Source organism: Numida meleagris, unplaced genomic scaffold (assembly GCF_002078875.1).
Source record: "Numida meleagris isolate 19003 breed g44 Domestic line unplaced genomic scaffold, NumMel1.0 unplaced_Scaffold272, whole genome shotgun sequence".
Lineage (NCBI taxonomy): Eukaryota > Metazoa > Chordata > Aves > Galliformes > Numididae > Numida > Numida meleagris.
Window position 1 is genome coordinate 148,339 of NW_018364530.1, and position 13,682 is coordinate 162,020.

General features: G+C 53.7%; 1 protein-coding gene across 4 annotated transcripts in view; it reads left to right on the plus strand.

The window, feature by feature from the left end:
* The first annotated feature begins 666 nt into the window (after nt 1-666).
* Nucleotides 667-13,682, plus strand: part of OTUD7B (OTU deubiquitinase 7B) — a 34,515-nt gene continuing 21,499 nt past the window's right edge. The window contains exon 1 of one of the 4 annotated variants that reach the window (XM_021382695.1): nt 667-820. The gene's annotated coding sequence lies outside the window, so the exon portion shown is untranslated. Of the gene's footprint in view, nt 821-7,123; nt 8,668-9,529; nt 10,132-13,209; nt 13,494-13,682 lie in introns of those variants that run through there. The other 3 variants (XM_021382699.1, XM_021382700.1, XM_021382696.1) reach the window with 3 other exon arrangements.

Genomic DNA, 13,682 nt, shown 5'->3' on the forward strand with positions numbered 1-13,682 from the left:
ACCAAACCCTCTGATTGGGCTTTGTGAGGACACCTCCTCCCAGCTCTGCACCAGGGCACATTTTCAGCGTGCTTTGCCCTTGGCCGCGCGCACCCACGGCACAGGGAATGTGAGGCACGTGGCAGCGGGGCTGTGCTGCCTGCCACGCACCGGGCCCCAGCCCACTCAGAATTGCGCTGTCCCCCTGCACCACAGCACACCGCACAAGAGCGGGGCCGGGGAGCTCAGCAGGGCCACGTGCTGCAGGTTGCTCTGTCAGTGACAGGAACCTCTGTGTGAATCAGAATGGGGAGGAGTGGGAGCTCCCTGCCAGTGCTGTGAGTACTGCTGGGGGTACAGGCCCCACACAGGCTCTATACAGGGGTACAGGTCCCATGCAGGGGATACGGGCCCCATGAAGAGAGGACCGGGCCCACTCAGGCCTTGCACAGACCCCACACAGGTTTACAGGTCCTACATGGAAATACAGACCCCGTGGACGGGTATGAACCCCAGAAAGGGGCACAGGCCCCACTCAGAAATACGGACCCCACGCAGGGCACACAAGCCTCCAACACCCCCCGCCCCACCCCCCTCCTGCTCCGCGCAGGCCCCGTGCGGGCGGGGCGGGGCCGCGTCGCGCCGCCATTGGCCCGGCACTGCCCGGCGGGGCGGGGCGGCCTCGTGCGCTCCCGAAAGCGGTCCGGGCGGGAACGGGGGCGGCGCGGCGTTCCGGGCGGGCGGCGGCGGCACCGCGCTCCCCTCCCTTCCCCCCCGTCCCCTCCCGCCCCTCCGGGAGCGCGGCCTCGGCGGCGGCGCAGCGCCATGGAGCCGCTCGCAGGTAACCCCCCGCGGGGCCGGGCCGCGCTCGGGAAACTTTTCTTTCGCGGCCGGGCCGGGCTCGGCGGAGCGGTTATGTGGGGCGGCCTCGGGGCCGCTGTCGGGCCGGGGGGCGGTGAGGGCTCTCTGCGCTGCGGGGTTCCCCCCGCCTCCCCCCGCTCCCAGACTCCGCGGTGCGGCCCGGTGCGGTGTAGGGCCGTGGGGGGGTCATCCCGGGCGGGGCCCAGCGCCGGGGCCTCGTGCCCCCGGAGCCGCTCCCCCCGGGGCCGTTAGCAACGCTTCGGGCGTGAGGACTGAGCGCGCCGTCACCGCCCCCGGCGGCGGGGGACGACCCCGCGGAGCCGGGACGGAGCGCCGGTGCGTGCGGGCGGTGCTGTTCCCGTCCCGTGTAATGGCACTCTGTTGGTTTCCTCTGCTCTTGGCCGCACGGCCTCATCGCTCCCGACCTGGAAACGCGCGTGGCTCTGAGGTTCCGCTGTTCCCTGCGGCTGCTGCCAGCACTGAGCTCCGCGGGCACCGGCGGGCGCTGCGCCCGCACCCGCTGGGCCCTAGGGATGGGATGGGCGCTCCGGGACCGGGAGCATGGAAATGGCTGTGGAGCTCTCAGCCCCGGATCCCGGGAGGAGAGCCACCTCCTGCCCGGTAACCACAGGGTGCTCGTTGGCGAGGACGCGGCGGCTGAGTCACAGCACCCACAGAGATCCCATGTGGGATCGCCGTGCGAGGAGCGGTGACGGGACGGTAACACTGAGGGGTGCCGTCAACGTGGGCATGGACGCCACGGTGTGTCTGCCTGCAGCGGGCACTGGGTGTGATTTTCAGCCTCGAATCGCAGGGCTGTTTATAAATAACAATATCGCCAGCTTCAGGCACAGAGCTGGAAAAGTCCGAACGTGGTGGCTGGAGTTGTTCACATCAGGTTGCTGACAGTGCTGGATTTCTTCTGTCTGACCCCAGCGTGTGTTCCCAGCTCTCAGCATGGCTGAGCTCAGTGACGTCGGTGTGCTTTCTGCTGCTGATTTGAGCTCAGGACACCGGGCTCTGGGCTCCTGAAGCTGTGCTTTGGCCTCCCAGCAGTGGGTTTACGTTGTCCCATGCCTCACACAGTGCTTGGCCCCTGCTGACCCTGGGATAGCGGCATGCCGTAGTGTGAAACGCTGATAGCACAGCTCTTGGGATTTCACACTTGTTAAGGAAAAGCTGTTAAAACCCAGCACCTCGCAGCACTAATTGTAAGGGCGGAAGTGACAGCATGACAAAGCTGCTCTTCCAAAGGAGCGTGAGGACAGCAGTTGACGTGGTGACATGAGACGGCGCAGTCTGAACTTGTGCGCGGTGGGGACCACCAGCAGTGATGTTTAATGCATTTACCGGCACCTTTTTTCCTGCTGAAAAAGGAAGCTCACAGTGGGAGCACAGAGAGGCGATGGTGCGGGAGCTGATGGCCTTTATTCTGCTGCATTTGGTGGGGTTGGCTGCTGAGGAACGTCCCATATCTGGTGGTCCCATCTCTGCCGCTCAATGTGGCACAATGACAGCGCCATGTGACGCTGCGCTCCACAGAGCAATGTTGGGCACTGGGTAGGGAGCATCCCTCCAACGAGTGCCTCAGCTCTGACCGTGCTGCAGACTGCAAACCCCTCTTTTCAAGTGACTGATAGTGACACAGAGTGGTTCACCGGGCAGGAGGAGGGTCAGGGAGAGCCGGTGCTCAGCAGGAGGAGGAAGCAGCTGTGCCTGGTTCGCAGGGGTGCTGCCTGCCAGCGGCCCGTGGGAGCAAAGCGCTCAGCCCTGCGGAGCCCGGTTCTGGGCTGGAAATAGTCGTGGCCTGATTTCATAGCTGAATTTGTCTCAGGCTGGGTTTCCACGCGTTTACTTTAGATACGTGCCTCGTGTTTGGCTAACACGGGAAGGGAGCTACGGCAGCTCGTCGTGCAATGGCTGCAGCCCGTGGGAGCATGGCCCTGCTGCCCAACTCACCACGCTGCAGTGCGTTCGGTGCCGAGCAGCTCTGTGCTGGGGCACTGCCGTGGGCACTTGGGGTGTGAGCCCTTTGCTTTGCTTTGAGGGCTGTTTGGAAACAGAAAGTCGGGAGTTGGAATTTAGCCTGAAAAGTACAAACCCTCTTGAAACAGGAATGGATAAAGAGCAATGCTGCAGAGGTAACGGATCTGCTCCATCCGCGTTTGAAGTTGACTTCCACGTGGCTTTGAGGCTCCGTTCCCCTGCTGCAGGCATTTTCTGCAACTTAAGTTTTAGAATAATCTGGATGTTGAAATTAGTACAGCTGAATTTAGAGTGAAGGAAAGCAGGTGATTGTAGCCCAGGAAAACAGGGTAAAGCTCTCTCCTAAGAGAAGCCAAGTGTATGAAAACAGTTGCAATGAAGGTTTGTAAAATGTGACTCTTGCTTAACTGCTGCTTTCCTTGTGCTCTGACTTTCTTGAGCAACAGCATTCCTTTTTTTAGGAAAGCTTTTTCCCCGTGTCAGAGGCAGTGTGCTGTCCTGGAGCAGCACAGATTGTGCCAGAGATCCACGGTCCTGCAGAGGCTTCCAAGGCTCCGTCTTCACAAGGCGGCAAATCTGGGTTCGGACGCGGCTGTGCCGAGCAGAAAGCGCAGTGCTGCACCCACCCCGACCTCAGCCTGCCCCTCACATCTCAAAAACAAACATCTGTGTTAGTTTTGCCTTGCTTTCCATCTCGCTCGCTTGGAGCACAGCCATGTGAGTAGCTTATTTTGCTGGTAGCTATTCTGATAAGGCTTAGCAAGTAAAGAGCAGGGCTTGGTCAGCACAGGCGTGGGCTGCTTAAGGCACCGAAGTTCTGCCCGGCTTGCCTTGGGTCGCATCATGAGCCTTTCTCTTGGGCGGGGCTTGCACCCAGGCCTGCAGAGGGCACGGGACAGGGGAAGGCAAGCAGCCTGCGTTGCGCTCTGCGTCGGAGCTGAGTGCTGCTCCGTGCAGTTTGGGGCAGTTCAGAGGTCCCGAAGTTCAGACCTAGGTTTGCTGCCTTGTTGCAGCTCTGGGGAACTTCTGCAGGAGCTTTGCAAAGTGGGACAGGAGCGGGGGGTGATTCCTCCCTGGCAGCAGAGCAGCGGGTGTCTGGGTCTGGGCCTTGAGTCCTTCACCAGCATCGCTAGGTCTGGAGCGCGTTTTGCAGGGTGACTATCCAGACAGTCACATTTATGAGCAAAAGCTTCTGTTTTCTTGGGTTGTTTTTTTTAGTATCCATATGACTTGAGATGGCTTTGGAGGATGTCTCGGATGTGTGATGATGGCTTTTTTTTTTTGCGTGCATTGCTTTAAAAGGAGAAGACTTGGTACTTGGTGCACTGGTTTTCACCCAGAGGAACCCAAGCACTTTGGGGGAGAAAATTAAATCCCCTTAAAGGTACAATCCTGAATCCCACCGTCCATCTTCTCTGTGCTGTGAGTTTTAATTCATTTCCATTGGAGCACTTATTTGGTTAAGCATGCTTGATGATTTTTCCCTGCTATGTTCTGAAAGAGACAAGCGACCAAGCCGAGGCATGCTTAATTATTTTTCCTCATTTCCTTTTTATTTCTTCCCGTGGTCTCTTTTAATTTGCCTGATCTGGTCAGGGCAGGGAGCGGTCACACAGTCCCTGCATCTGCCACGGAGGAGCAGGATGCATCCCCCTCCCCACTCAGCTGCTGGGGAGCTGTGTTGAAACTCCTCATGAACCAGTTTGGCCGCAGGACTCCTGTTGTGTCCTGCGCGAAGGACGCGGGGAGCTGCGGGCCGCTTTGCTTCTGTGCCTTTTCTCCGATGTTCACCTCGTTCTGCAGGAGCATTTGGTGTTCAGTGTTTTACCTTTGGTACTTTTGGAGGCCCTGCAGACTTTTCCTTAGCGCGGGAAGCACTGACGCGTGTGCCAAGTCCGCGTGCTCGCTGGGACATGAGCCTGGGAGTAGCCTCGCACGGGGAAAGCGAACAGATGCGTGCCTGTCCCTTCACCTCTCACTTGGATGATCAAAACCCTTGTTTTCCTTGCTACCTGTCACAGCTTGGCTTCAGAAGGGGTCAGGTAGAGGCAGAAATGGTCACGTTTTTCACACACGTCGTTTCCCTGCCTGGAAGAACAAAGGTCTGAGCCAGTGGTAGGTGCAGTCATCCTGGCTGTGGTTTGGGATGCATGGCTTTCACTCTCTGTTTTTATGGGTGTGGTGACTGAGCAAGAAATGCTGTTTGAGGATCGAGCTTATTATAGTTCCGAGCTGCATGTGACTCACGGCGTAATCACACCATTGCATCGCTGCCCTGGAAGCAGAGCTCTGCTCGGGCCCCGCGTGCCTTGGGCAGAGCACAGCACTGCCTTGCTGAGAAGCCTGTGCAGGAAAAGCAGAGGAGCTGCAGGTGAGGTGCTAAAGTCTGGAGTGTCATGCGGAGTGCCTTGTGCAAGGCTTTTGCTGGTGTTGTCTCCTGCATTAAAGCAACAAGCTGTATGAACCTATCACGTGGATCGGCTTCCGCTTCCCAAAGGCCCCAGCGTGGTCCTGCCCCGCTTAGCCCACCCTTCTGCCTGGTGCTCATTTCCCTGCTCGTTAGGGAGCACGCATCGCCCTGAAGGCTTCCCACTATCCATGTGCAGCAGCGCATCGTGATGCCGGCGTGCCCCAATCTTAAGAAAACAGATTTCAGAAACTAGGCTGGGGAGCACCACCCAACCCAAATTCGGTTTAAAATCAAAATATGAGCGCTGCAAAGGGAGTATTCAAATGCACTTGATGATGATGATGATGTTGATTTAAAAGCCTGAGTTTAAAAGCGAAAGGCAAAGTGAAGTACATTCGCTTTTGACGCAAAAGGAAACATTTTCCTTGGGCTGGAACTGTAAAGTTTCCTAATATAGTTTTTGTTACTGTGTCCTGCCTTGAGTGAGCAGGAAATGCTCAAGTCCCAGTGGAAGACACCTGTTTCTTGCTTTGCTTTGGGTTTGGACCCGTGCTCAGGGCAGCCTGGAGTGCCCGGTGCGGTGCTGGAGGTCTGGGTTAGGTTCTGGGCAGCGCTGGGCAGGCGGGTTTCTTGGTGTGCGAGCCCATCTCTGGCACTGCTGCATTTCATTTCTTTTTCTATTCAGTCTGCTTTTGTGCTGGAAGTGAAGATTTCATGCCATGCTGCTGGTCTGGATACGGTTGGCCTTCAGAAAGCTTATTGCATAGGCAGGCTGAATTAGGAAGGCTCCAAAATGCTTGTGGTTCAGAAGGTTTTAGCAGCCTACAGTTGTGAGTTTGTCCCCTGTGCTTTCCTCTCGCGCTTGCACATAACTGATAAAGCAGCTGGCACGCGTTGACTGGCGTGATTCGGTGCCAAGCAGAGCCATGGGAACAGCTCCTGGGAGCAGAGCGGGCTGCGTCACAGCGAGGTGACGAGGAGAATTAATCCGTGTTCAGGCTGTGGGTGTGAAGTCTCTGGGTTTGTTTGCAAAAAAAAAAAAAAAAAAAAAAGATTTTCTCCTACAGGAGTCATCTCTTACATGAGCTAACGCTGAGGGCTCGCTGCCTTCCTAGCAGAGGACCACACTTGTGAAGTATGACAGCGTGTTCGGGCACGGCAGCAAAACAGGGGGAGATGCTTCCAGCAGCAGTGAACTCAGCCGTCCCTTCTGAACAGGACAACAAAAAGAGGTGAATCAGGCTGAAACCATTCCGTGGAACACCTCGGGGTTGGATGCCGGAGCTCGGAGCTCCATCCCAAAATGCCCACGCGCGGCAGAAGGTGCTGCTGGCTCACTGACCCTTCCTCTTCTCCTGGCTTTTATTGATTTAAGCAACGCTCCGTGGCTTCTACACTTTAGGAATGTCTCATGATGGGGGGCTAATTTATCACGAACCTTTTAGCTTTGTTTGGAGTCTACATTACTGAAGCCAAATACAAGAAGAACCGCGTTATACCTTGGGTTGTTTGTTGATGTAAATCTTCAGTAAAAAAAAAGCCAGAAGTAGTTGAAATTGGATTAATACGCTTCCAAAAGACGCTCTTCAGAGATGTGTTTGACTAATCCTGTCGTGTTTAAGCCCAGGCCCTTCAGGAGCTCGCCTGCACGGAGGAGCCTGGTGCCGGTGCCGCTCGCCCTGCGTGCGTTGCAGGCTCCGGGCAGGAGCTCAGCCCGTGGCTGCTTTGCACCAGTGCCAGAGGTCACTGTTTCTGCACATCTTCCTGGAAAGCAGCTGGTGTGAGCGCTCCTTCCATGCTTCAGGCGACGTCGATGGTGGCTGTTAAACTGGGGTTCAATGAGCGGCCTGGGCTCTGATCCCTGCAGGTGAGGGGGGTGCTCACCCCTGAGCAGAGGACGGTGTCTTCTGGCAGCACGGGGAGCAGTGACAGCCAGCACCGACCGATGGTTCAGGGACAGGAGGAGCTGCAGACACACCTTCATGATGCACTGGAGTTAGTGCCTCATAAACCCCTGCCTTATTTCACCACTACGAGGAGAAATTACTGCTGACAGCGCTAAATGCGCGTGTTTCAACCCGAGGTGATCCAGCTGTGAACTGCTTTTTGTAAGCTGTGATAGGAGAAGCCGCAGGGGCTCGTGCTGTGGTGGGGAGCCGTAGGAGTACGGCCCCACGCGTTACTAGGCTGTTATTAGATTGAAGTGGTGTGCTCTTTTGCAGGTGAATATGTGAAATTCCAACCAGAATCTTTCCTCTGAGCACGAGGCGGGTGTGCTGTGCCTGTTCCTTGTGTTTCTCCCCACATCCCCAGGGATGGTGCGCTGGCAGCGGGGCCGTGGAGCCGTCCCATAACTGAGCTGTGCAGCGCTGGTGTGACGCAGGCTGTGAGTGCTGCTCGTGCCTCGTAACGACGAGGCTTCGTTAAGCTGTTTATAGCTTTTTACAAGCATTAGCTATCTAAGTGGTGTGACATCCCTGTGGGGTAGGCGTTTTTCGCTTTTCGTAATAAAGTCATTTGTGTCCACAGGAGATGTGTTGGAAGTGAGGTGACTGGGGATATCCCTGCATTAAGTCTGACCTCGTGCCAGGCTGCTCCAAAACTATGTGAAATTGTGGAGGCTTGGCTGTACCAACATTGTCCTGTGCCCACGTTTGCATCCAGTAGGAATGGTGATATTGTAGGAGCATCATCCTCAGAAACGATGAGCCTTTAGGACAGCTTCCTTCCAGGTGAAGGATTTGGGCACACTCTGGAGCGTCACTGGTCTGTCCTTGGATGCTGTCATCTCTTTTGTGGCAGAAGTTCAATATTTTTAGTTCCACCTCTGGGTGCTGTGCTGGAGGTGGGAGCAGCAACCTGAGCAGGTTGGCTGGAGTTCTGCTGGAGTTCTTCTTGCAAATGTGCTGTTCCTAAAGAAAAAGGAGGATGGGGAGCTCAGGGAACGTGTGCCACGTGGGGTCCGTGTGAGCTGCACAGAGCTGTTAGCTGAGTTCTTATCTTTATGGCTCTTGGAGAGAGACTGGGGAAGTATGAATGGAGCGCGAGGCTTATGGGCGTTTGGGATGGGGAAAAGGTCGGCTGTCTGCAGCACTGATTCCGGTTTTATCTGGCAAATTCTGGGGAGAACTGTGTAACCCTGAGATCTGAGAGATGCCAGCAATCACCTCGAACGTAGGATTTTTAATTAGGAAGCACAAGGAGCGTGCAGCCTGACGCCCGCTCCGGTTTCACATAGCTCAGGGCTTGCATCACGGCAGAAGAGGCGTTGAACTTGAGGAATTCTGAACAGACGAGGACATTGTGGTCTCTAAACTGAGGAGTCACAGCTTAAAGAAAATATCGACACCGTTGTTGGTGGCATGTGGCTCTGCCTGCGTGTGCCTCGTGGATGTCTCCGTCTGAGCTGCCAGAGCTGCTGCTGACGCTGGGTGAGGTTTGCTTTCCTCTGGAGCTTTTTGGACCCTCTGCCTTCTGGGGCTCGCGCCTTCTGCTTGTTATTAAAGGGGACCTTTGTTGAGCAACACTTTGCTTTGGTCCTGTGCGTGCTCCCCTGGGGTTTGCATCCCCCAAGTCGGGGCTGGAGAGCTGCGCGCTTGTCAGCAGAGGCAGGGGGCATCCCAGCTGAATGCTTTGGGCTTGTTATGGTATGGAATAGCGATGGACAAACCATAAAAGCATGATGGGAGCGTGTGATCGGGGTGGGATGAAAGCCCCCAGTGGATTTAATGCTCTATGGTTTCTGGTGGAGGGCAGCTTCTTAGCAGGCTGGCGTAAGGTGAATAATCCTCAAGTTGGGTGTTGCATCCAAGTGCTCGGCCTCCCACCAGCTCGGAGGTTTGCGGTGTGATTTGTGGAGATGGAAGCATGGAAGATGAAATGTAAAGGAAATGAAGTGTGAAGGAAAAGTGAAGGTAGCTTTACTTCCTGCTGGATAGCAGAATAGCTGGATATGCAAACAGGCATAGCTTTGAGAATGGTGTTAGGGCATAGTAAAATAATGCTTTCTAATTAAAAAAAAAAACAAACACAGATTTCAGTAGCAGATTAATAACTTTTAAGTTTGCATTGCCGTGTTTGGGCACAGGCACAGGGTCCTGGGGACATCTGGGGTCTGTGTCAGCGCAGACGTAAGAGCAGCGATGTGACAGTGACCTCTTGTCTCTGATGCTCTAATACCCGTGATCTTACCATTAAAGGATAAGGAGATGACAACATCGCAGAATGCCTCTGAGGGGAAGCAGGCTGGAAAGCAGCAGCAAAGCCACTCAGCAAAGGCAGTTGAGATAGCAGCTAGGAACCTGAGACAGAGGGCAGAAGAGTTCTGAAGTCAGCTGGGTTATTCCCATGCAAGTGAGTTTCCATACTTCAAGGTAGAGCTGAATGTTAGGAGAGGAAATAAATGCGCTGCGTCCCTGTTTGTGTGCAGGGAGGTGGCCAAGAGGCCAACATCTTGCCCTGTTTCATAGTGCAACTTCTGTCCGTGAAGTAGGGGTACAGGTGGGCATGCACCCTGCAGCATTGTCCGGATGCCCTGGGTGCTGTGTGATCGTGCGCTGCTGCTCCGCTCCGTGTACTCCCAGCAGTTCCGGGAGGTTTGACTGCCTGGGTGCAATAACAATGTGCAATTGTACGCCGCACAGCAGTGCTCTTATTCAAATATCAATCTTTTCACAGATTTCATTGTGAATGAGGCACTCTTCTTTCCCAGTGATCTGTTCTGGTCCTTTATGCAAATGTTCCAGGAAGGGTACGAAGCCTCGTTGGTGTGAGGCCAGCCCCGGACGCGAGTCGTCCATGGCAGAGCCGCTGCGTCCCCAGCTCTCGGGGTGCTGTTACTAATGGCTGTTTTGCTAAGAAGTGGAGTTCCCTGAAGTTCTGAGAAGCTGAGTGAGGTGAGCGTGACACTTACCTAGCGAACCAGGTGCTGTTTTTTCTTGGATAAATTGTTGAACGTGAATGTCTGCCGCTTCCCAGCATGCTGCCAAGGCACCGCAGGTACGTAGCCCATGGGCTGTGTGTAATAGGCCATGGCTTTGCTCCCGGAAACCTGTTTACAAAGCACTCACCCCAAGGTGCCTGCATGACTGGCAGCTGTGATTGCTTTATCCCAGCTCTGATCGTGCCCTGTTTGGGCTGCAGCGTGATGTCAGTGCCAAAAGCAGTGAGAAGGTCTCCTGCTTCTAGCCAAAAAGTGATTTGAAGGAGATGATAGGGCCTTATCACCAACAGGAGGATTGCTGGGAAGCGGTCCTGCCTGGTATTTAAACTTGATGACTGTTTTGAAATTCTGAAAAGCATGTTTTAATTTGGAGTCCATAGCAAAGCATCGCTGAGCCCGGTCTGTGCAAGCCAGCCATCGGCTCTCCAAGCACGAGACTCTGTGCTGTCGGAGGTTTTTATTGGTTTGAAGAGCTTGGAGATGCATACTCTCCACTCTTTGTGTGTGTGTGTGTGTGTGTGTGTCTGAAAATGCAATTAAGGAAAACATGCCAGCTTTCCAAAATCTTAAATTAGTGGCTCTCTGCTCTGCAGCCCAGTGATGAAATTAAATGAGGAAAAGCTTTGAAGGATGGGTGAGATTTGGCAGTGTGTCAGAAGAGCGTAGAGGTGAGGGACTGTATGCTGGGAGGAAAACTGAGGGAATTTGGCAACGGTGGTTTCTTCCCACATACACTTTGTCAGCATTTCTGAGCTCAGAGAGACATTGTTCCATTCCTGAGAGGGGTGAGGAGGGGACCTTGGAGGGGTCCAGACCCTTCTCCCCAGCCATGTGTCTAACCCCTTCCTCACCTGCCACAGGGCAGCGTCTGCCAAATTCCTCCCTTCCCTCCTGTAGTGTGCAGGGAATCGTTCTAATTTGAGTCTTTGCAAATTAAGGCAATTTGGTTTTGGCTCTTCACCAGTGGAAAGGGGGAAATTTGGAAGCTCTCCTTCTATGGGAGCTCTGTGGGCAGCAGCGGGAGATGGGATGCTCCAAGTCCAGCTGTTGTTTTGCACGTAATGTTGAGCAGCGAGAACTTGGGGTGCACACAGCAGTACTTTTGGTGGCATTTTTATCTGGAATAGTTTAAAATGTAAATATTTTGAAAACAGCATTCCTTTGATAAGTACTGATTATAGGGTATTTTTGGGGTAGCTTAACGAAATTGGCTGTTTAACACCCTGTAGCGTGGAATATGATGGTTTTCTGCAGTGTTTCAAACCTGTAGCAAAGCTGTGTATTAAAAATGTGATAAACCAGGTGCAGCTTTATCTCAAGAACCTGTAAGAGGTGAAAGGCAAGATGTGCTCCATGGAGCATGCCTTGGGTGGAGATCCCATCCCCTCCGCTGCAGCAGTATTTGTCTTTCGCATATTGGATCACAGAGGGTTTTCCTCGTTCCTTCCTTTGCATGAGGCTGTGGGGGATAGCCAGGATGGGCTGCCTGCTGCTCCTGTTGGCTGGGACAGCTCCTTGGGCATGGCTTCCACCAACTTTGGGGAGTTTGCCCGTGTCCAGATGTAGCTCTGGTGAGGAAATGAGTGATTTCTGAAATGTTTGTGCTGTTCTGATTGTGTGGCAGAGGAAAACCGGTGCCTGCGGGGCTGGGGGTGATGTCTGTGTGCTGAAGGTGGTGTCTGTGCATTGGGCCAGAGGGGAGCTGGTATTCTGAGGGGAGATTAAAGCATGAATTCTCAGGCTTTAATTTGCCTCATTCCCACTGGTGGGAAAGCTAAGATCTGTCAGCATTGCAGAGGTCATACGACGACTGCTTTTCAGTCCGAAATACATTTTCCTTAGCACGCTTCTACTCATGTGACAGAAGAGCTCACTTAGGGATTCCATCCAGCACTGGAAACTGTCTTAACAGGGTCATAAATGCCTCTGTGCCTACTGTTGGGGGGATTTTGGTGTACTGACACCTGAAACACTTCAATCTTTGCTGGGCAGCGTTCTATGATACTTGTGGTTGCAGATCTCTTTGGGCTTCATTTCCTACCTGGTGCAGTGGGAGGGATGAGCACAGAGCATTTCTCATCCTTGTAGCAGGCTTTGAAGCTGCAGGAGGAGGAAGAGGAGGAGGAGAAGGCGGCACAAGGCACTGTTCCCCGTGCAGCCACATCTCTGCGGGACTGCTCCTGCCCAGCACATCAGAGTGATGCCAAAAGCATGCAGAGGAGAGGTAGCTCTCTGTAAGGAGAGCAATAAAGAAGTCAACACAGAGGGAGAGGGTGCTTCTTCAGCTGAACCCTCGCAATAAATCTCTGGCAGTTCGTTACAGTGTTGTTGGACCTGGAGTTTTCCATCTGTGTTTTGCCTTGCAGTGTTGAGACGCTGACATATTTGTGTGTGAGGGAGTTTGCTAAGGAGCTGCAAATGCCGCGAGTCAGCAGGCGTGAGCTGTGCCGCTGCTCTTTTCTTCTGCCTTCCGAAAGGCCTCTTGCTTTTAAGTGCTGAACCCACCAGAAGGAAGTTACCTTTTGCTCCAGTGATGCTGAGTTCTCACTGAGAAACCCCGCTCGCTGTTCCCATAGTTCTCCCTGGTGGTTGGGGAACGTGGCTCGTGGTGGGGGGATCCTCTCCGTCACTGGTATGGCAGAGCTCTGCATCAGAATGCGCTTGGCTTTAGGATTGCCTTTGGATGGCAATAGCCCCAAGATTGCTCCAGTGTTAAATAACGTGCAGTAGCTTTTCTGTGTGTGTGTGTGTAGTTAATGAGAATATGATTAGAGAGCGTGGAAGATAATAAGAATGGTATTTAACCTACAAAGCCAGGAAATTCCAGATTACAGTTTGCGTGTTTCGCTTGTTGTGCCTGGGGTTTGGGGGCTGTGTGCTGTGAGGGTGTTTTCCACATCTTTAGGAATAATCCAGAAAAAGAGTCATTTTTAAGGCAAGTGGACGAGAAAGTGGACGAGATTGTTCATCTTCCCTGTAACGCTGACATTTCCTTTCCTCTCCATGTGGCGACAGCTCTGTCTACCCGCCTTACACACTTTTTCCCCTCTTATTCATGTGCCAAATTTCAGCTTAGGAGGAGTTTTCCTGCAGGTTGTGTTAACTGACAGTTTTTTTCTTTTATAACCCTTAAACTGCAAAAGGCCACAGAGCCTTTGCCTGGTCCAAGCTGCTGTGAAGCTGCTCTCTGTTTCTGCCCTGAGGAATGCAGTAAATCAGGATTTGAATGCACAGTAAGAGCACACACCTACATGTGGCTTTCTAAATCTTCGGACCTGTTAAAATGGAAGGTTTACATAATGCATCTTTGCGCTGGTAGGTTTTGTTCCCTTCTGGGAAGATCAGCGATTGGAGGGGTTTGCGGTGTGTTGGCTTTGGAGATCTTTTGGGGAAGACTTGGGTGATTTTTAGGGGCAGGAAGATCTCTCATGGAATACAGCTGGGGCTGCCAGGCTGGTTTGCATTTCCCTCAGACTGAATCACATTGTTGCTGCCTTTGCAAGG